Source organism: Melospiza melodia, chromosome 1 (assembly GCF_035770615.1).
Source record: "Melospiza melodia melodia isolate bMelMel2 chromosome 1, bMelMel2.pri, whole genome shotgun sequence".
Lineage (NCBI taxonomy): Eukaryota > Metazoa > Chordata > Aves > Passeriformes > Passerellidae > Melospiza > Melospiza melodia.
In genome coordinates, this window is record NC_086194.1 from 15,847,035 (window position 1) to 15,867,402 (window position 20,368).

Sequence of the window (20,368 nt, forward strand, 5' to 3'; positions counted from 1 at the left end):
CAGCAGGCAAGTGCTTTCTCTGAAACATACACAACAGGTACATTTTATTTATTTTTTTGAATTGAGTATTAGACAACCATGTTTCACTTTAAATGAAGAGAGAGGTGTTTTTTAAGGCTAGTAATGAGCCACTGAAAAGCTAAACACAGTGTTAAAAGGCTGTCAGACAGGTAAGTTGCTATGCTAAATGCAAAAATTAACTATTTGCATCACTGTTGAAATGCATCTAAATTCAAATTAATTTCCCTACTTAGAGGTGAAAAAAGAGCAGGAACAAAAAATCCCTAAAAAGACCAACCCTTACAGCACAATACAAACAAACAGATTAAAATTTCAGGGTTTACAGCACATCCAGGAATCAACTCTTGTCTTCAGTATCTTCCTTTCACTTCAGAGATATGTGCTGTAAAACACCCACTGCATGTGTCAGCCAGCTGGCAGACCCAGTGGGCCGTGTTTATGTTATTTAAGCTGCACTTGCCCAGCTCTGCTCAGCCAGGCCTTGGTCACAAACTGGGGCTGTGCTATTTGCACTCCCCCTGAGAGAGCAACCTCTGACAGGGGCCAGTGTGCAAGGAACAGCATGGGAACCTCCCTGACAGTGCCCCGGGACAGAAACAGGGGCCAGAAACACAGACTAGAGTTAGAGCTTCAGCCGTGGGTTCAGAGGGCAAATTGCATTGCTGGAGCCCTCACAGGCACACTCACTCCTTAATCTGCAGCTTGAATTCCTTCTACATATCAATTAGATATACCAGAATTAAAGCCAGGCACTAGCTGCATGAACTGGCTCATCCCACAAATCCAGTTTATAAAAAGTGCTGCAATTCCTATATGGTCTAGACAGTATGAGAGTGGTCTCCCAGTGATAAACAGACCAGGTTTCACCCAGATCCCTGCACACACCTGACTGTACATTGAAATAACTTCAGCAAAGTTGACTAAGATAGAGCTGGCAAAGAGAAGATTCCTTTTATACCTGTAAAGCAGCTGCCACTAATTCAAGTCACAGTCATCCATGCTAACACATCCTGAATGTCTAATGAGACTTGCAGTCAGTTGCCTGCTCAGCTGTTTGTCTGAGCAAGAACAATTGTAACTTCCAAAATTTTCCCATAAACCTCCTAGAAATGGAGCACAACTGTAATTAAATAAATGCCAATTTTAGCCAAAATGAAATATGATCTCAGGTTTAAAGGTTCCATTATTTAATAGCTCCTTAACAACTAAAATGTGACATCAGAGATGGTTCCATTACAATGCCTCTCTTAGCTCCTTTGGCAGGGGCATCAATTATGTAGGACATCTTCTGAAAGGGCTGCAAAACCAAATTATAACGTTCTCAGTCTTGTTGAGTAGCAATACTCATGAAAACAATATTGTATTATCATGTAAACCAATGTCTCCTGCCAACCTAATAGTACTGTGGAGCAGATTTCCACACACACACATATTAGATTGTCTTCCAAGCCCTCAAAATGAATTTCTGAAACATTTCTTCAGACTCAGAGACATTTGCATGTTCTGACTTCATAACAAGAGCAGTTTTTTCCTTTGGAACACACATTCCATTATGCAGATTAAAGTTCTTAACCACCTGTTCAAAAAAAAAACAAAAAACAAAAAAACAAAAAAAAACAAAAAAAAAAACCCCATACATTCAATAATTCATTATTACAAGGTAAATTTTATTTGATTTTCTTACATTACCTCCTTTCTCTGACTCATTTTTCTGCCATGTTATCTCCTTATTGTAATTTAAGTCTATGGCCTTCCTAGTACATAAGTTTCAGTGTTAATACCAAGCACTGAGGTCTAGAGATTCATTCCTTCAAGCCAGTCTGTTCTCTTTTTCCAAAACAAATCAATTTTGATACTTTACTGTCTCCCTGAAATACATGAGAAATACTGAAAATCAGATGCATCGATTAATTTTCAGAATATTTACAAACACAATCTGGAGCACATTTTAAGTAAGGAACTGCTCAGTTTCCACTTAAATGAGTTACTCCAAAGCCATTAGCAGCATGAAGTATTCATTGCTTTAAAGATGCTGAACTTTTACATGCCAAGAAGTGGAGTGATCCCAACTGTTTTCTATGAGACCACAGAGGAACAGAGCTGCTGCATTGAAGGACAGAGACAGGAGCTGACGGCAGAGTCACCTCTGAAGCTCCAGTTCATCACAAAAACCACTGACAGTTTTGAACCTGCCAGCATTAATCCAGAGACAGGTGTCCATTTCTGCAGTTCAAGAATTAAGGGGAAAGAAGTATTTTTAAAGGACAGTTCTACATATAATAATTATAGAGTTTTGACCATCAAGTGCTTCAGATTAGTCTGCTCTCAAAAACAAATGATTCTGCTTTCAAAACTCTCAAAGAGAGTTATGCTGAAGTTTTTTAAACCCTCTTAGGGTCTTTACCTACAAACAAAATTTGTTGAAATAATATAATTCACATAACTCATGCCCTCCTTCCAAACACACACTATACTGTTTCCCCACTCTGGCAAAATGATTGAGTGGTGCAAAAAAAAAGGCATATTACAATGTGCATGCCTCTCTTTTTTTTTTGGCCAGAAAAGAAAGATACTGCCAATATGGCTGAAGGAGAAGATCCGGTGAGGTCAGGCAAAGGTTGAAGTGCTAAATGAGAATGTAAGCTGTGCAGACTCATAATAAAAAAGTAGTCCCTTAAAATTTACCTGCCTTCCAGCAGCCCTTTCCCTGAAGCTAGTGAGAGGTCACATAATTAGGAATCCTGTTTTCCTCTTCTTTTTTCCACAGGCATCTCTCCTACTCAGGCTATTATGCCTCATCCTAAAATGCACAACACAACATCCAACTCCAACAGGAAACAAGTTACCTCAGCTATTGGGATCACTTGGGTCAATTGGATGTGGCTGGTGTCTGGCACTGAAGTCTTTGGAGCAAGTTAAGGAGGAACACCCACCAAAGAAATCTCCCAAATACCCAAGGATCGACTAATGATAGAAAGAAGAGCATAAAATCCAAAATAGAAACAGCTGAATTTCCTACCAAAGGCAACAGTCACTGCTAACCACAGTCTCTAGGAAGATTCAGAAATGGAAAGAACATTAAACATTTGGTTTCCCCAGACAAGTCAGAAAGACATGACTAATAATGCATGATCTTTAACCAGCAGGTCCTGCACTTGTCCATTCAGATCACCTCTTTACAATGTATTCAAGACTGGACATTGCCCCATGTTTAGATTTACCTCCTGGACTTAAGCATCTTGTGAAAGCATGGCTGAAAACAACTCCCTTATTAATGGAACAAATTTCATTAAAAATAAATTTAATAAGAATTCCTAAAGGTAAAAATAAAATCTATTTTTCAAGCAAAGTAACAAAATGAGGGACGTGTTGGATTCATGTCACCCTCTGCACTTCTGTTCCCCTATGTGAATTTTCAAAAATGCTCTGTTAGTGACCACACTGGAAAAGAGAGGAACTCTTACAGAACTACAATGGTCTTCTGATCTGCAACACCTCAAAGCATCTCAGGCTTCCTTGACAACAACTGAGATCTCTTCACTGAGCAATTATGGAACAAGGCAGAAGACTTGCCTATACATGAGAGAGAGAGCTGAATTTCCAAGGTCTTGCAAATGGGTGGTACCACACAAGAAAGAAACAGAAACGAAGCAAAGGCAGTAGACAAGATGAAGCAAGACTCTGAAGACACCTGAAACATAACAGTGAATCTTGTTCAGCAGGTGCACACACAAATAAACCCTTGTTCTAAACAACAGCACTGAATACAGACGATATTAAGAGGATTAAAAAAAACAAAACCCAACCCATAAACCAAGCATAAAAGATGATACTCAGGTTGCTGTGATCAACCAAATAAAATCAGCTGCTTTGCTCAAAGATCAAAAGTATATTAATTAAATAGAATGAATCAAATTGATGGTGCAATTAGCCCCTGGAGAAAATATGAAGTAGTATTTTTGAGCAAAATCTGAACAGTCCCAACTAAGTTCCACAAGCACATTTCAGGATAAGGCTCCTCCATGTCACATCAATCATGTTACACATGTTGGTGCTGTGAGACATCAAAAAAAGCACTTAAACAACAGAGTGCAGCAAGCAGTGCTCAGCTAACAAACCCTGCAGCTCAGCTGAGCAGTGAGAGCACCTTTGTTAACAATTAACACAGCAACATCTCTGAACAACATGGACTTTGCTATGGAGATATATTAACTTTGAATCTAAATCCCAGATCCAAATTATGTAGTATTTCAGATTATAAGCTCACCAGAAAGCAATGTAAAAACAAAAATAAAAAAATCTAACGAGAATCTTTTCAGGACAGTCCTCAACCTGTGAAGAGGTTTGTTTGTACAAGTGAAGTTCAAAGCAGTCAAGCAGTTGCACTCTGCTCACTGCCAGATGGCTCTGACTTTTTTTTTTTAAATTTCATTTACCTATAATGCAGAACACCCTCTCACATCTGGAGCTTAACACAGTCATGAGTCTTTCCTTCACATGCTGGATGTGCATCTACTGCCAGAATGAATATTTTGAGAAATCAAATTGTTTTGGTTTGGTGGCTTGTTGTTTGGGTTTTTTTCCTTTATCTCAAATAGTTCAATTCAACACTCTATAATGAGAAAAAGGTTTATTATGGTGTAAAAGAAGATAGTGCTTTCCTCTATTTTGGTCAAAAATGTATATATGAATTATCCTGGAGGATATACTGATAGTGCAGCACAGCTCCTGTAAAACACTGGAGCAATTCAACACCTGCAGCAGGCCACAGAGCCAGCTCAGGTGTCCTTTCCAAAGGAAGCCCAGCAATAATCTAGAGATCTTGGTCTGGGAGATGCTGTCTTCAGCCACAAGACTCCTGTACTGTGAGGAAGGTGTGCAGGGCCAGTGGCTGGCAGTGAGTTCACCAAGCTGCCATGCAGGCAGCAGCAATAGTTCTGATAAACTCCACCAAGCTGTTCTGTTAAATCTGATTGTTTTGTTTCAAGCCAGTGTTTATAAATGACCAGCTTGTACCCTACATTAAAGTGGTTTTGAGACATTAAAAAATCCTGGAGTTTATGCAAGTTGTCATAACGATTTTGTGGACAAATATTCATTGGTGGCACTACTGAGCATTTACAGAAAAGGTTAGGAATCAGCTCATTGCTGGGAATGTTTCCAACCAGACACTTGTATTCTGCTAACTCAAATATGAAACTTATCTTCCTTGTGCCAATGTAAATTCCCAGTTGCAAAACTAGGTGAAAAAGCAGGCCCTCACTGGTGATCACAAGCCAAAGCCAGCAATACCATGTATTACTGTCCAGTAAACCTTTAAGTATTCAGCCTGAGTTTAACAAAGCTTCCCAAAACTTCCTATATTGTTTGCATTTCCATGTACAATTATTTCAATTCTCCTTAGTATTTATTCCCCGCTCTCCTTAATGTTCTCCACCAGTACAAAGAGACATGCTGTCACCATGACCATTCTAACTCCAAAGTGCCATAACTCACTGTAATTTTAAAATATGCTGGATGGTCTCACAACATTTTTACAATCTGCCAAACAGTAAAGCATTTACAATTTTAGGTTAGTAAGAGTCATACACAGTTACAATCCAACAGAGCCAAGCAACTGCAATCATTTCAGGCCTTTCCCAGCTGCAATTTTCCCTGGGAAGTGTAAAGTTTCATTTAAACAAACAACATGTAAAAACAGTGTGGCATAGGAGCTACAAACACAAAGGGAAACAATACAATTCCAACATTTTAAGCTTCAAATAAACACTATTTTGGGGTTCCATTTGAAAGCTTTTAGTTTGTCAAATCAGAACTGAGAGGCGCCATCAGAAAACTCATGTTCATCTACAGATCCATGCTAGGGAAACTGAACTGAGCAGAGAACATATTTTTGTCCAGTCTGACACTGTCCCCACTGCACCAGCTCCCACACACCTTGGAGGTCTGAGACCTTCCTTAGTTCACTAACAGCAGACACTGATGTACTGATCCAGCAACCAAAACCTGAGATAAAGCAGCTTACAGAGCTGAAGGAGTGCACTAAAACCACCCCAGAATAATCAGCGCATGCATACAGCTGGGAGCAGGAATGAAAGAGGGAAATGGGAGGAGAGCTGTTAGAGTAATAAAATTCCAGCCCCAAAAATGGCATTATTGAAAGGCCACAGACATAAAGGGTTTGTTTTGAAAATTGTGACACAGGTTTCAAAGCTCATTAAAACTGTCCCTAGAACAAAGTTTTCAGAGTAGGGTTACAGTGGGAGAAGAGGAATCATTTCTAAAAGAGTCTGCTGTTCTACAGAACAGTTGTGAGTTGCCTCATTATCCTGTGCACAGAATACTTGATAACACTGTAATAATACTGTCCAAACTATTTACAATAAAATCCTGCAAACTGAACAGCTGTTGGGACATAAAACAGAGTTGAGAGAGCAACTAACACTGAAGCTACTGAAGGGAAAATTCCCAAACCCCAAGGAAGCCAATGTGCAAGCCACGACTCCCAGAATCAAGGGAGGAAGCTGAGGGCAGGACAGGAGGATGCTGCTCAGGCTGGGTCCCAGAAACCTTGGTGTGAGTATGAGGCAGGGTTAACACTGTTTGTGAGAAACATGCATTTATTTTGTGCACATCCTTGTGTACAGAAAGTTACACCTGATCAGAAAGAAAAGTTAATTTGGCCTATTTTAGCAAATTATTGAAACTCTGCCAAAGCATTGTGCAGATGACACAAGACATAGCTACTGGCAAGTTGCTGCTCTCAGAAATTACAGACTTCCAACGAGTTGTTTAACTTCTGTGTTATTTTTAGGTTGCAGAAAGAGCAAGGGATACATAGGTAGAGCATAAAGGCAAGAATTGTTCAGGCTTGGAGAAATCAGACTCTAGACACATCATGACAGATGTCCTGCCTTAAATAGCAGCAGCAACGTTCCAGTACTTGAGAACCCAGCTAACACTCCAAAATAGTAGAAACTATAAAACATTGATGAAGATATGATAAAGCTGATTCAAACAAGTAGTCTGCACTGTAAAAAAAAATAAAAACAAACAAACATTTTTATCACTGCTAGCTTAGGTGATTTGCTATATCCCCACCCATTATCCTTTTTTCTGTCATAAAAAAATAAAAATAATGTGCCTGTGTAATTTGAGTTCTACTCTTGATAGTGTATTTGAAAGGAACAAAAACTAAGTAAAACTTAGTCAAGAAAGGGTTTTATTGTGCAGTTTGATTACAGCTTGCATGCCAAATCCAGAATAGGGACTTGAAAAAAAAATATATAAAGAGGACAAGACTGAAAAAGACTAGCATAAAGAAAAAGAGGGATGCTCAGTGAAGTCACAGAAGTAATTTTTCCAGTCACCTGAAACTGAAGCTCCCAGCCTGTAGCACACACCACATACCAGAGGTGTACAAGTCAGGCTGACATTGCACACAAGGGTGCCAAGGAGTGCACACGAGCACAGGGTGTGTCTGTGGGTGTGCACTGAGTGACTCTGCCCCACCACCAAAGGCAATTTCAAGTGCACCAGTTTCAGAAACCCTAACAAAGCAACTCATCAGACACATTGCTGCATTTAATACAGGGATCATGTTCACTTGCTGCAACTGTCAGACTTGAGGGGGTAAAAATAATTGAGCAATAAAGATGGTCTCAGGCTTGTAGGCATTTGAGAAGCATCCAAGCCCCAGCAGCATGCACAGGGACTGCAAGTGACTGGAAACATCTGAGCAAGGCATCTTCTGTTTATCAAAAGAGAAGCATTTCTTAGAGCAGCTCTCCAGAGGCCACACAAAAAAACCCAAAAAAACCTAGAACATTCTGCACATTTAAGACACAAAACTAATGACTGTTTTACAAGAGTTACAAGTTTTCCGCAGTAAGAATTTGTGGTTTCCTGTGCAAGGCAGAATGCCAATTCATACCAACATGTTCATGGAAAAAGTTTTTTCAGGGCTTCCTTAAGAAACGAACCTCTGTAACACCAAGATTACTTGCTTTGTTTCAGAGGTGACTGGCATGATTATAAGTTCTCACATTGGTCTTGCACAAGAAACATTTAATGAAGTAATATTTGTTTTATTGGAAGGGCACTGTCTTCATTTGGATGTTACTCTAGGAGTCTCACAAGTCATCACAACTTTTGGAGGCAGTAATAAAGGTGCCCCATTTCTTTATTGCATTTAGAAAGATCTTCCAGCTGAAGTTCAGCACAAAACCACTCTCATTCCCAGTTTCCTTACTTCACACACATAGATGGGCCTTTTGGGGTTTTGCTTTTGATGTCAGCAGCTCCTTGCTGGCAAACACCTCCTGGGAGTCCAGAAAAAGAACGTTCAACCAAATATTGCTTTAAGGATTTCTTTTAAAGGCCACTAGGTCCTCTAACAGTAGGTTAGATGAAACAAAATCACTAATAACTTCTTTTTTCACAGCTCTTTATCTCTAACTGTAAGGCAGGTTAGGTTCCCAAACCTAAAAATTTATATCTCACCTGGAATGTTTCATCTGCCTTCTCCCTGCCCACACAAATCCCTTCAAGTTATCTGTGGCTGTGCTATCCCAGCAGGGTACACCACACAGTGCACTTCAGACATGAAGTTTATTACAGAAGTATAAGCTGAGCATTCCCCTCTTGAACCACAAATTTTAAGAACCTGAAATGCATCCCTAGCAGTAGTTAGCTATGCTATAGTTTGCTTTTATTAATGTAAGCCCTAGAAAATTGTTTAACGGGGTTCAGTGCCGCTTAAATTCAAAGTTAATTTTACTCAACACAATTTATTTTCAAACTGAAAGAATTAAGCTTGCATTCCAATCCAGGAATCCATATAAACAACTCACTTCCATACACCAGGCTTTTGCTTGCAGTAGGAAGCCACAATTACTTTGTTGCCAACCCACAGAAACAGTACAAAAATAGGCATTTGCATGCAAGTTGTCCAGTCAGGCATGCAACAAATATTATGGAGAGAAGACAAACAAGTGTATTTCAGGAAAAACAAATTCTTTGCCTGTCAACCATTGGCATTCAGCAGGAAGGAAGAGGACGGGCCCAGGGGGAGCATCCAGAAGAGGTTTGGTGCAATCCCATGGTCAGGGTGTTTATAAATTCTGAGAGTCTTTACTCTCTGAGCTTTGCAAGGGTCAAGTTTTGTACAAACTCCTTTGAAGTAATATTTGTCACAGCATATACTTCAAACGACAAATGACAGAGGACTCTGACTAAAGCAGTTTCAGCCTAAAGCCAAGAGTGTGATCTAAACAGGAATACCTCAGCTGAGTTTTGAGGAGTGAGGTGGGAGAAGAAGCAGCAGTACTGGGACTTTTCAGCAGTTTCCAGCTAAATGCTGATTACAGATGAAAGCACAGCCTCACATGCAGCTCACAAACAAGGCAAAGCATCCAGAACTCAAGTAGCTGTAACAGGCAACCCTAACAACAGAGCCTAACTAAGCCAGATCCTTACTGACACACTTTCCCTAAGTAAATATATTGTTTTCTTTTTGTAATTTTGTTCATTATTGCAACTCTTGCCTAAGCAACCTTCTTTAAAGCCTTGAATCTTTTCAGTGATGGAGACAATTTTGTGTGGTCTCTAGGGAGCTGTGCTGATAAGCTACACATAGGGCAGAGACTTGGGCCACACAACCTGTGAGATAACAGGCACCCAAACTCATCAGTGGGCAGGACAACCCACACTAAGAGCTACAATGACCATCCTGGAGAGAAATAACTTTAAGTGCCAAAGTTAAAGATCATAACTCTCAAAGCTTGAGCTTAGTGAAGAAGCTCTATTAGAGCCCCTGCTCTATTTCTGTCTTTAAATTGACACATACTGTAATTTTTAGTCCCAGAGAGCAGTGGAAGAATCAGTGGAGTGAGGCAGGCACAACAGCACTTAGCACTGAGCAAAGGAAATCATTAACAACAGCAAAAGGAAAACAAAGGTGGAAGGGATTAATTCAAGCTACATTTTCAGAACAGCAATTTTTCTGCTTCTAGAAATACTGCTCTCCTGTGCGATCAACAAGGTGTCCTCCTTCACTAAGCCTTGGAGTTTTCAGCTTTCCTGGATTTAAAAGGTATTACATAGACAGACATGTCTTTAAATTGACTAGGAAGCCAATTTAAGTTTAGAGGAAACTTTAAAATAAATATTTTCCCCTGTAGAGGATGGAGCAAATTTAAGCCAAGTTAAAAACACTGGCAGAACCTTTCATTTAAAGAAAGAAAGAAAGAAAGAAAAACACCTAACAAAAAGTTTCCTCAAGTGCTTTATGCCTTCCCAAAACATTCACCAACTTCATTAAAAACAGTCTCAGGAGGTGGGTGAGACTGTAATCCCTTCCTTTTCCCCCTCTATTATTTAAACATGTTTAGCCAATTTAAGCCCATTTAAAAACTTTTCCTTTCACTTCCCACCACATTCTGAAAAAAATATTTATTTCTCCCAAAGCCTTCAATAATTGAACACTAATCACTAATCAAATACTGTCTTCCTCCTCTGTTCAACTGAGGACAAACCAACACTTCCTTACTTTCTTAATTCTCAAAATCCTCTTGTCCCAACCTCCTCTATGTCCATTCTCTAAAGTCATTCCAAAGGGGTTTATGAATTAATCAGCAGCACTTAAAAAAAAATTAAAATGTTAAGATGCCCTCCTTAACTTCCTGTGTGACAGAAGCTCCTTCTCCATTCCCTGTCCTCTCTCCCTGCCCTCAGTATCACACTCAGTTGTCTCTCTCTATTTTTGAAGTGTTTTTTTCAATCTGCTGTTCTGAAAGAGAAACCCTGCTACCTGTTTTCTGAAGAACAGTTCATACATGTAATTATAAAATCCAGAACTCACATTCATTTCTACATTTTCTGTGTTAGCTAGACATTTTAATCTAGTATCTATCACTCTGCTCAGCTAACATAACTATGTATCTATATGATCACTTCAAACTATAAGCCTATATTTCTGCTATGATTTCAGACAAATAATGATTCAGTGCTCCAACACTGACTTTGAAAAATTAACTTTCCAGAAGACAAGCGAAGCATCTAGCCAAGTAGTGTTCCAACTTCTTTTAGGACACTTCCATTAGAATGGAAAAGTTCAAACTCTGAGCTATTTGGAGATACGAAAAACAGATCCTGAAACATGCTACCTTAAATCAAAAGACTTTTTTATGGTTTTGCTTTTGTTTTTACAGGTCAAGGCTCTATTATGAAGCCAGAGTCATCCTAACATAATTTAGGTAGTGTTGATGTTTAACATGAACATGAAAGCTACAACCAGCGAGGATTGAGCAGGCCTGGTGAAAGGGTGGGGGAAAAAAGAGGTAGAAAAAAGAAATGTATTTACAGTCACCTGGAAATTTCCTCTCTGAATAATAGGGTATTCAGGCCAGTTACAATGGGTAACTTGGACCCTGGGGCAGAGGCAGTCTTGCAATCTTTTCTGCAATCAGGAGCAAGAATGCACAAGTCATTCCCTTCCAGTTTCCGTCACCATTAAACAAATAGCAAAACCATGAAAAAGCAAATTTATATTTTTCAAATACAAACTGCATTAAAAATTATTTCAGGTGAACACCTGATTTATCCCCTTGTATGGGAGTAAGGAACACTAATCAATGGCACCAGCCTCTGAAAACTTTGGTTTATCACTATTTTTAGCAGTCTCTTGCAGCAACCAAGGATACACTCCTCCTCACCCCAAGTTTCAAACTGACAGAACAGGTTAAGTGGTTAGAATAGTAACTTTAGTCATGAACAGAATTATCTCCTTTTTCCAAAGGAGCTAGAATTTACTCTTTCAGCTTCTGTATCTCCAGGCAGATAGCTGTGGATTCAAAGCTGCAGTAAAGAGGAGCTCAGTCACACAAAACATTTTCCAGACATTTGCTATCACTTTCATGGCAGGGAGAGCAGGCTGGAAAAGGCAGGTCTCAGCCTGTGGCTCCTCACCTGGACTCAGCACTCAGTGAGTTCAGATAGAAGATACTGCAGAGCCCCTGCTCCTTCCCTGACATCCAGTCTGAGCAGGGCTGCCACTGAAACAAAAGTTCCCAGATCCAGTAAACAAAAGGGCTGGCTGACAAGAGAGCACAGGATGCCTTGTCAAACTGAACATTGTTCAGAGAAGTGGTTAAACAAATGAGCTGCTGACATGGCTTTAAGGCACACCTTTTGTAACCCAGTTCTTTCGGATTAGTTACTGCTACAATCTGTGGCTGTATTTGTAAACAATTGTGTTTCTTATTTGTTTCAAATCTGTGAAACAAAGATTTTTATGCAATCTGTTCAACTAGTGACAAAGAAAACTTCTAACTTCGATGTGGTAGGAACAGCCTGCTTTTGTTTTAAGTCCATTTGAAGCAGGAGAGAGGCTCCAGCATCTAACATTTAGCAAGTCAATTTTATCTCCACTAATACTTAACACCAGAGAGACAAATGCAGCTACAGTTGCCTGTATTAAGCAGCTGGCAAGCTCAGAGATGGAAAAGTTGCAGAACAGCTGGGGAATGCGAGACCCTTTTGAACAGGCTGCTATATGATCCAAAATAATGGTACATGTTTACACACAACACAATGGCAGCAACAGCCAAATGCAGGTCTGGCCAATGGACTACAGCTGCTCCTTCCCTCAGACCAGCACAGCAAGCAGATAAAAAGGAGTTCATATTCACAAAATATGGCTTTCATCTCAAAAGGCAGCAGTCTGAGCTCCAAAATAGACAGCTGACCCTCCAACTGGACCAAACTGTACAGGATTCTGTGTTAGAAATTACGCTCTAAAACAAATCTGGATTAGGGTCACAGAGCTTCCCAAGCTGCTGCTACTTTACCACCAACAGTTTCCAACAATGTGTTACTCTAACAGGTTGCCATTTAACTTAGAAAAAAACTCCTCTCATGACAGTGTTCTCCAGCCAGAGTCAGGAAGACAGACAAACTCTTAACATAGACTACACAGAAGTCGGCCTTCCACTTCAGAGGAAGACGCTGAGTATGCTAGAAAGGAGGGCTTGAATAAACACGAGCTTTACATCTATTTATATCTTTTTTTACACTGGTGTTGCACATTGGTGCAAAAGTGAGTTGGCACCTGAAGACAGCACATCCCACTGCCCACCTAGACAGAGGGGTGGCCCTTGTTTCCTGCCTACTTATGCAAGAACTGATAGCACGTTGCAAGGAGCACTCACTTGTTTCACAATTGCCATCTGAAGAAATGATTTTGTACTTGACCTCCTACAAAAATTGCATCACCTTATTTCAAGTGATCTTCCCTGTTTTCAATTCTCAGAAGCACAGTATCAGTGGTACCATCTGTCTTGCTCAAGACAAACCATGATTAATTAGTGCTAAGGAACTGGCTTAATTAATATAATTAATTAATATAATTAATTAATATCATAACCATATCAGCCCTAATTATGCCAGGCACCAAAACAGAGTTAGTAGTGGAATACTTCTACTCATTGAACTTGATTAAACCTAGTGTAACTCAAAAGAAATATTTTTTGACTGAGAGGAGACAGCATTGAAAGACCTCCACTTCTTCTTCACATGGCCATTGAAGTTACAACCCCAGTTAGGAGCTACTCAGAATAGGATGGTTAAAACTGGACAAAGACAGCTGTGACAGCAGCAATAACAGATGCAGACACAATTTTTAACTTCCTCTGCTTTTAAAACAAAAATGTCACTAACAGCCACCATAGAAAGCAGGATTTTGAAATATGTGTTGTAAAGACGACCTCATAACTAATGGGACTCTGCTAATGGCAAACGCATCTCTCAGCACACTTAAGCAACAAAATGCCACATCTGTACACTTCAATTTCAGATTTGAGATAAAGAAGTCTTTCTAGTGAAATTGATTTGTGAATTAAGCCACATTTGTAAGGAAATTCCCCATATTAATAAAGAAGGAAAATAGGTTGAGCCTTGAATCATGGTCACAGAAAAGATGCTTCCTGTACCAAGACAGTACTATGCCAGGTACCCCTCCTGCAGTCCAAGAAATGACAGGCACACTACCTTCAAATCCTACCATCTGTAAAGGAAAGAGCACAGATTTGCTTTTCCTGCTGCACTGACAGAGCATGGATACAAGCACTGGGAGCAATGGTTTGTATCCCCAAGGGACCTCAGCGAGCTCCAGAGCCCCATTTGCACCAGGGGCTTTTTCTCCAGGGTTTGGAACCTCTTCTGCAACCCAGATGTGCACATCCCACTACTCTAGAGTCTCTAGAGTATTGTTCTCAAAAGAAAAAATTAAGAGTGGATGCTTAAAACCTTGCAGGATGCTGGCATGAGTTATGACATCAGCAAGGCTGGGCACAGTTCAGCAAACAGATGACGTTAACTATTACAGGTAATGCACTGACAGCCCACCTGAGCAAGTGATATGGGATTGTCTACACCATCCATAAGATCACTGAACCTCTCCCACACTACTCTCTGTACTTATTAGTACAGAGAGTACTACTTAGATCAGTCTTTCAACCAAGCCCACAATAATAACCAAAAAAAAAAAACAAACCAAAATTTTAAAACCCACAAAAGAGCCAAAGAACTCTAGTTTCTTATCAGCTAGTCTCCACTGAATGAATTACTGCTTTAAAGGAGAAGATATTTATCTTAAAACTCCAATACTGTACTTAGCAGGTACAGACAACATAAGCGTGCTTAGAAATCATTCTTTGATTCCACTCTCTTCCTTTGTAGCCAAATCATATACTGTAATTTATTTTCAATTAAAAAAATGAGAATTTTTGTGTGCATGAATGGGTGTGAGTTTCTGTATTTCTGAGAATCTTTTTTTAACATGCATTTCACTCGTGGATATAAACTCAGGTATTTCACAAGACAATTAATTACCACTGGTATTGGCCAGAGAGGAACTAAGAAAACAAATGTTGTAATAGCTTATTCCTGGTTTTACTATAACTGCCCACAGAGGTTGTTTTAGAAATTGTTGGGAGGTACATCTACACCAAAGAGTACTTGCCATAACAAAGATTTCCCTCCATGTAGATCTCCTGACAGCCATGTCCCAACAGGCTCCAGATCGCTCATGCACATACCACGTATTGTTCAAAGCAGACTTGCTTTAAGCAAGATTAAATACCTGTTCAGTTTGAACTGTCCCAGTGCCAGGATAAACTACACTGAACTAGTTCAGATGATTATCCCGCTGGGCACCAATGGCCTTTGAAACTCCCAGAACCCCAGAATCTGCTGCTTCTGGGAATTGTGCCAGGAGCTGTGGGATAGCTCTCCACAGAGGACATTACAAATTAAATATTTTAGAAGTGTGCCTGTGTTTACATGGAGCAAGGCTGCAGTTCAGCATATGAGTCAGCATGGTTTGCATCCACTCAGAACTGAGCAGTGCAGTTGGGAACTATAAATTTTCTAGCGAAACAAAGGGTGCGAAATGATTCCCCCAGGGGAGTACAGTCAGGCCACACCTAGCAAGAGCTAACACTCACCTGAAGACAGGAATTTTGTTCAGAGCTTTACTGTGAAAAAACCCATGCCTTTCCTCTGGTGACTGCAGAAGTTTCTACACAGGACAGACACTTTGGTCCTGCCTGTATGAGAGGGGTTTGTAACGATAGCATGGCCAGATGAACTCACAGGCATGCACATCCGTGCTAGTATACAACTCTTTTGCATTACAATTAACTACTTTAAAGTGAAAGCTGAAGCATATTTCCTATCACGATACCAAATCAAAATTTTAACTGCATCTCACTTGACACAGTAACATGTAACAAAGTCTCCACACAGATAAACAAAGCAGAACTGAAACTGAGCAAACTACTCTAAAGCATCTCACTGTGCCATTACCCACGGCCAGATGCATTTAAGGACCAGGCCAAAACCCTTTTTATTGCAGCCTCAGGGGGCAGAGGAGAACAGGGTGACATCTCAAGCCTCTCAGTGTCCCACCAGGGAAGAACATCTCTTGGCAGGAACAGCTGTCAAGCCTATGCTTGAGGAGCGGGGCACATCACCACTATTCCTTCCCAGCCTCCAGAACAAGCACTTCTGTCTCATGAAGGCTCCAAAGGGACCATAAAGAAACCAGGACTGTTTCTCAGCTCGAGGATGGGCTTCCAGGTGTGAGCAGCAACACCTCAGTGTAGTAACACTGCACACAGTTCTGTTGTCATAAACCTCGTCAGCCACGTGCATCAGTCAAGAGTGGTTTCAGCTTTCCGGTGGCGGTTGTTTTCATTTTGAACAGATGAGATTAAGATATTACAGGCTGAGAACATTCTTCAGAGTGATACAGTCTGGTTTACTCTTCCAGAAACACATTTGCCCATTATAAAAATAACCAGACTTGTTCAGAACATATTCCATATTAGAGGGACTGCTTGCACAGCTAGAAGAAGTAGGTACAAACCAGGACAAGAGTAATGTCTTTCAGTACATGAGATGCTATCTGAGCTAGGATCAGTCTATGATGACACTTAGAACCGTCAAAGACACAATATCAAAACTAAATGAGTAATGTTCACTTCCTATTTTCATTCCGAGGCTTCATGCTGCTGCCCCCTGCCAAGTAATAAACTTGAGTACACTCACTCTTCGAAAGACCACTTAAGTCTCTCGTAAAAGAGTCATAATCCACGATCATGATCCATCAGACTGCAAGAAGTGTTATTAGTAGAATGGATACAAAGGTGTAATTAAGTAGTCAGTTTTGCAGCACTGGGTATCCAAGCTCTACGTAAAACCCTACAAGCACTGCACTGATAACCATCGGCATACCCTACTACTCATACCCTACTACTCATTCTTCTCCTATTAATCACAATATCACATTGTTTCCCCTCTTTCTAAACGTCATATTGTTTTCTGGAGTTTGGACAAGTCGGGGCAAGCCAGAACCCCACTGCCGAGCCATTTAAGGTGAGTGCTCAGTCTCTCCAAACCAGCTCGGGGGCTCTGGGCCGAAGCGGCTCCGTGCACCTCCCAACAGGCGCCCTGTTGATTCTGTGCGCCTTTCCCGGTACCCTGCCGAGCTGCAGCCAGCCAGCATCATGAGTCCCCCTTTCTCTACATCACACGTGCGCGCTGCCGCCGCCGCCGCCGATGCCTTTCTTTTTCCAGCTGAAAGAAGAGACAGAACTCCTCCAAACATTTCTCAGCCCCGCTGCTTTGCGGCCCCGGGAGCGGCCCCAGCGCCGCGCCCCCCGCCCGCTGCCCCCGGGCACCGAGCCGTGCCCGCAGAGCCCCGCCGAGCCCCGCAGAGCCCCGCAGAGCCCCGCGCCGCCGGCGGCCCGGCTGCAGCCCGGCCCCGGAGCAGGTGCGGGGAGCGCGGGCGAGCCCCGCATCCCCACGGGAGAGCCCCGCGCCGGGAGAGCCCCGCATCCCCACGGGAGAGCCCCGCATCCCCACGGGAGAGCCCCGCGCCGGGAGAGCCCCGCTCCGGGAGAGCCCCGCATCCCCACGGGAGAGCCCCGCATCCCCACGGGAGAGCCCCGCATCCCCACGGGAGAGCCCCGCGCCGGGAGAGCCCCGCTCCGGGAGAGCCCCGCTCCGGGAGAGCCCCGCTCCGGGAGAGCCCCGCGCCGGGGTGACAGCGCGGGAGCAGCGGCGAGTTTCGCGCGGCACCTCCGCCGCCAAAGGCGCTGCCCGGGAGCGCGGGGAGCCCGCGGCACCTCCGCCACGGCGGCAGCGGCCGTGCCCGGGGGCAGCGCCTGTGCCCGGGGGCAGCGCCCGTGCGGGCTCCCCACCCGCGGGGAGCGGGGCAGAGCGCGGCCGCCGCCACTCACCTCGCACCCGGCGGCTCGGGGGCAGCCGCTGCCTCCGGCGGCCTCGTCCGTCAGTCCGTCCGTCAGTTCGTCCGTCAGTCCGTCCGTCCGTCCGTCCGTGCCTCCGGCCGGCGGCGGGGCGGAGCGGGGCGGGGGGAGCGGCGCGGCCGCGGGGGGCGGGGGGCGGCACCTCCGGCGGGCGGGGCGGGGCGGGGCGGCCCCGGGCTCGGCGCCCCCCGGAGCGGCCCGGGAGCGATTTGGGGGCGGCGGGGCCGTGCGGAGCTGCCGGAGCTCCCGGACCCGCAGCCAGCTCCCGGCCCCGCGCCGCACGGACCGGACCGGACCGAAGCGAACGCGCTCCCGTTCCCGCTCCGCGCCTTAAAGGAGCCGCGCCCGGCGGGGCGGGGAGCGGCGTTTTTGGGTCCCTTTCACCGAGAGTGGCCAATAGAATCCGTAATTGTTCAAAGGAGGGCAGGCCCAGCCAGAGAGCTCCGGTGCAGCAGAGGGCTGGCAGGGTTCGGCGCCGTCACTCACGGTTATGGGTAGCTCCTGCATTAGCAGCGTTTCTGGACAGCGTTTCCTTCTCTGTAGTGCACATTCAGAGACACACGACTGCTCTCTTTATTAACTTGCGCCCCCTCTCCAGGCTGTCTCAGCCTGATGGAAGAGTTTGCTCCTGCTGGGATGCAGCAGATCCTGGAAGACCTTGGGGAGAAGGTGTCTACAGAAGCAGTTCGATAAATGTCCTGCTCCTTCCCTTCCACTGGGGCCACATGAGGCAGAAGTTGGGAAGTCATCACCACATTTTGTTTAAAGGGTGAAACTTTTTTCCCTTGGATGTATTTATTTAAAATCAAGGCAGGATTAGGAAGGTGGAGGAAATGACATGATACAGACTTCACTTTGATTCAGGGAAGGTGTTTGTCCACACAGTGAAAGGGAAGCATAGCATTGAAACTGACTAATATTAAACATCCCAGAGGGCAGAATCTTTTTCTCTTCCTTTCGCTTCAGTCTTTTACTTTAATCAAACATTTTTAAGTGAATTACACAGATAATTCAAGACCTGCTTGATCATGTCTTACAAAGCAACCTGCAACCTGACCAACAGCACAGAGAGAATAATCAAAAATCTAAAAATCATTTGAAGAAGGTGTTAAACCTTAGGTAGAGGACGCCCAGAACCAAATACAATAGCATGCTTCTGTTCCATCCAGTTGCAGAGAAGAGCTATCTTCTCTATATCTGTGTGAAGTCTGTGCAGAGAAGCAGGAGAGAATCTGAAGGTGTGGAAGCACGCTGAGATGAGGCAAAGCCAAAAAATTTACAATCAATGCTCAACAAGTATTTTACAAGGCATGCTACAAAATCTCTCTGCAGCGCCACAGCAGCTTTGTGCCTTAGATGAATTCAGAATGAATATTGAGGGCTTAGCGTGAAACATCACTGGGCTTTATGGCTTTGTGGCAGGGAGAATTTTCTTAATTGCAGGATAATGATGTGGTGTGGGCTCATGCCTTTTACCAAGTGGTTATGAATTACTTTGTGCAGATACATGAAACCCACATCAAATAGGAAGCACAGACATGTCCTTCCAGTCTGAAGGAGAGAAGGAAGAAAACTACTGTGGAAAGAAGGTCAAACATAAATCATAGCAAGGTTAAAAGCCATGGATTAAAAAACTGACCTTGAAATAATGGTTTATCCTGCTGCCTTTCAAGAAAATTTGTCCTGTTGTTCAACACCCTTATATGAAACTATCAAAGGCTTATCTTTCTTTGTTAAAAAAAAACAGGCAGCACCATCTCACTAGAATTGTCAAGGTTTAGAGATGGAATTCTGATTCTGAAAAAAATGCCCTTTAAAACAGGCCTGAGAGAATTGTCTGAGGGGACAAAAAAGTAATTGGAATGCTAAATTTGCTTTTCTTGTAGATGACATGAGGCTGTTCTTACTTGTTTTCAAATATCAGAATGGTTTCTTGATGAAGCTTTTGTAACTGAAAACCTGCAACCCATTTAACCAGAACTCTGTTTTCACCCGAGCTCAGAGCTGATTTGTGTGTCTGGATTTAGCTTTAGGCACGGTCCCTGCCATCTTCTGCCAGAGACTTTTCTCCTGCAAACTTAATCCATGATCCAGATACATGATTATTTCATATTTACATTTCAAAAGGAGTAAAAGATTGATTTTAATTCCAAGGGAGAAGAGGGAAGCACAATGATGTTGTTGAATCTTTTGTTCCCAGAAGAATCAGCAAAAAATTAACAGTATTGAAGAACTATAATTTGGGTCAGACTAACCATCTTAATCCATGTCTGCTATTTTCTACTCTTTTTTAATGTGTTAGACATAAGCATGTTTGATTTATGACAAGAGTCAAAAACATCTGTACTTTGGGGCACAAGCAAATACTTATTTGAACAATGGGCTCCCTGGGGAGGGATGTAGAAAAGAAATGACATTTTTTTGCAAATAATTCAGTGTTTTCCACTCCATAAAGTATTTTGCTTTGTTTTGAAAAGTGCTCTGCAGAAGACACAATGACTCAATCCATTATAAAGGAG

General features: G+C 42.6%; 1 long non-coding RNA gene across 1 annotated transcript in view; it reads right to left on the reverse strand.

Moving 5' to 3' along the window:
- LOC134414469 (uncharacterized) overlaps positions 1 to 17,912 on the reverse strand; it is a 69,726-nt gene extending 51,814 nt beyond the window's left edge. Inside the window, exon 1 of the long non-coding RNA XR_010026744.1 lies at positions 17,823 to 17,912. This is a non-coding gene — a long non-coding RNA (uncharacterized LOC134414469). The remainder of the gene's footprint in view (positions 1 to 17,822) is intronic.
- Positions 17,913 to 20,368: the final 2,456 nt, after the last annotated feature.